Source organism: Chelonoidis abingdonii, chromosome 1, assembly GCF_003597395.2.
Source record: "Chelonoidis abingdonii isolate Lonesome George chromosome 1, CheloAbing_2.0, whole genome shotgun sequence".
NCBI classification, from domain to species: domain Eukaryota; kingdom Metazoa; phylum Chordata; order Testudines; family Testudinidae; genus Chelonoidis; species Chelonoidis abingdonii.
The window spans coordinates 140083983-140086950 of record NC_133769.1 but is presented as its reverse complement, the minus strand read 5'-3'; the positions used below and the strand labels follow the sequence as shown (position 1 = coordinate 140086950).

Below are 2968 nucleotides of genomic sequence, written 5' to 3'. Positions count from 1 at the left end.
ATGCCCATTGTGATCTGTGAAGACCCTTGCTTACCCGTTATGCCATGGCTCATGAAACCGCTTACAGCGAAGCTTGACAGGAGCACAGACGGTTCAACTACAGGCTTGAGCGTGCAGAGAATGTGTGGAGTGTGCTTTGGACCGTTGGAGGATGGGGTTCTTTTTTTATGAGGGAAGCTAAGACTTTGGGGAAAGCAGGCATCCTGCCGGTTATATCTGCGTGCAGTACCCTCCATAATATTTGTGAAGGAAGGTGAAACATTCAGTGACGAGTGGACCTCCGAGGTTCAACAACCTGGAGGACTGAATTTGCATACAGAGAGCAGGGCTACTAGAGAGGCCCAGCACCGGGCACAGGATTAGGGATGCCTGAGGGGCAATGTTGAGGCTGAAAGCCAACAGAATGTTTGGTGCCTTGCACGGGAGTTGAAGTGCAGTGGTTACAATGATTGCAGCGGCCTGTTTTCCTTGAGGTTATGTATGTTCACTTTCTTCAAATAAAAACTGTTTAAAATCCAAGAAATCATTTATTCATCAAAATACAGTACAAAAGGGGCAGGGGGGTAGGTGTTGAACTGTACAGTCAGAGGTTTTGAATATGTCCTGCCTGGGAGTGCCGTGCAATGCCATGCGCCTTCAGGAATTAATACGCTGATGGTGATGGGGTGTGGTCCATCGGTAAGGGTCATAGGTTCTCAGGTTCTGGTAGTGAACGTACAGTTTGGGCAGTGGTGGTGGTAAGAACCAGGATGCTGGAGAAGGGGTTTTGAGCCAAACCAGCGGGCGCAACGGGAGAGAGTTACTGGGATGGGGGGGTTAGCATGGTAGTGAAATCTGCCTGTATGGCTACCAGTGACTGCATACAGCCTGAGGAATGGACCTCGAGGTTCAACACCTGGAGGCTGAATTTGCACAGCCAGAGAGCAGGGCTACTAGAGAGGCCCAGCACAGGGCTACAAGGATTAGGGATGCCTTAAGGGAGCAATTTGAGGCTGAAAGCCAACAGTAATGTTTGGTGCCTTGCACGGGAGTGAAGTGCAGTGGTTACAATGATTTGCAGTGCCTGTATTTTTTCCCTTGGGGTACAGTATGTTTCACTTTCTGCAATAATAAAAACTGTTTTAAAAGCCAAGAAATCATTTATTCAAAATACAGTACATAAAAGGGCGGGGGGTAGGGTGCTGAACTGTACAGTCAGAGGTTTGATATGTCCTGCCTGGAGTGCTGTGCAATGCCTGCTGCACTTCAGGATTAATATGCTGCATGGTGATGGGGGTTGAGTGCATAGGGTAAGGTCGTAGTTCTCAGGGCTGGTAGGTGAACGTACAGGTGTTGGGGGCAGCTGGTGGTGGTAAGAACCAGGATGCTGGAGAAGGGGGTTTTGAGCAACAGTGGGGCACAAGGGAGAGAGCTTTGGGATGGGGGGGGGGTTAGCACGGTAGTGATCTGCCTGCATGGCTACGAGTGACTGCATACAGTGTTTGGCGCGCCAGGAGGCTTATCAGCTGCTTTGTGCTTTTCTTGGTAGCCAATTCCTTTCTCCTGCTTTGTGTTTCCCTCCACTGATGCATTTTCTCTCTCCAGTCCTGCAGCCTCTTATTCTCTCTGGCATACTGATTCATAACTGCTTTCACCAAATCTTCTTTGCTTTTCCTTGGTTTCCTCCTCAAGTTCTGTAGTCTTTCAGCAGGCTGTGATAGGGCCGGAGGATTCAAAGACACTTAAAAAAAATAGAAATAGAAAGATTTATTACAGAAGCTGCATTGTTTGTAATCACAGTGAAGGAGTTTGTAGACTATTTGTAGCATCATTTACACATAGCAAACATAGCAGAGAGAGGCCACAGCAGTGAAAACATAGTAATGGGGAATGAGTGATTAATGAATCCATGTTTCTGCCACGACTCACCTGGGAAGGGGAGCTGCTTGAGCCAGGGCTCACTGGGGTTTCTGTGCATTGGGGAAAGCAGAGAGCAGCTGGGGGGGACCTGTACTGAACACTATCCCTACATTTTCCACAGGATTTTATCCTGCCAGATATATCGCTGCTGCGGGTTACCTGGGAACAGTGAGAGGGTCTTCTACAGCAATGTGGATTCCGCCCTGGTCCCTATGCAGCTTCTCTGTGTGCAGCAATGGTCCCCCCACCCCTCACGGCACAGTGGCGCGGACGCGTTAGCCTGACTGAGACAAGGACCACGGTGGCTCTCCCTATAAACTTGCACAAGAGCATTGCCCATGCTCTGGCTGAAACTTTTGAAGAGATTACAGAGGACGATTACCGTGACGTGATAGACCAAATCAATGGGCTATTCCACATCTAGGCATGCATGCAGGCAGCCATAACTCCCCCCTCCTCTCCCAAAACATTTCCATCCTTAAAATAAAAGCTGCTTACCGGGAACTTGCTCCTCTGCTTCTTCTTCACCAACAAGTTCCAGCTGCTGCGACTGACTAGCTTCCTCCTGGCTTGAGAATAGCTCCTGGCTGCATGCCTCCTGGGACTCCGGGGTGTCTCCCACCACCTCAGTAGCCTCACTCTCGGTTTCCGCTACGCCCTCCCCCTCCTCTCCCTGCTCTGAACCGTCCATTGTGGTCCTCGGATTGGCAGTGGGGTCACACCCAAGTATTGCATCCAGCTCCTTGTAAAAACGGCAGGTCATGGGGGCAGCACCTGAGCGGCGGTTTCCCTCATGGGCTTTGCAATAGGCACTCCGCAGCTCCTTTACTTTAACCCTGCACTGCAACGCGTCCCGTTCATGGCCCCTTTGCAGTATCTGGCCAAGTGTATCTAATGTCTCAGGCTGGAGCGCAGGCTGTGACTGCACAGCTTCCTCACCCATCAAAGCACCTGATGAGGTTCCTGCAGCTCAAGAAGGTGTCCCATGTGGCGGCTTTTTGGGGCATGGCAGCATGGTCAGTGACTGATTGATTTGCACTCCACACCTGGCTGAGCAAACAGGAAGCAG

The 2968-nt window shown here is 50.5% G+C and overlaps 1 long non-coding RNA gene across 1 annotated transcript; it reads right to left on the bottom strand.

Moving 5' to 3' along the window:
• Positions 1-1119: 1119 nt before the first annotated feature.
• On the bottom strand, positions 1120-2767 carry LOC142046130 (uncharacterized). The gene is made up of 2 exons (XR_012655065.1): positions 2398-2767; positions 1120-1720 (listed from the first exon to the last, which is right to left on the bottom strand). It is a non-coding gene; the product is annotated as an uncharacterized LOC142046130 (long non-coding RNA).
• Positions 2768-2968: the final 201 nt, after the last annotated feature.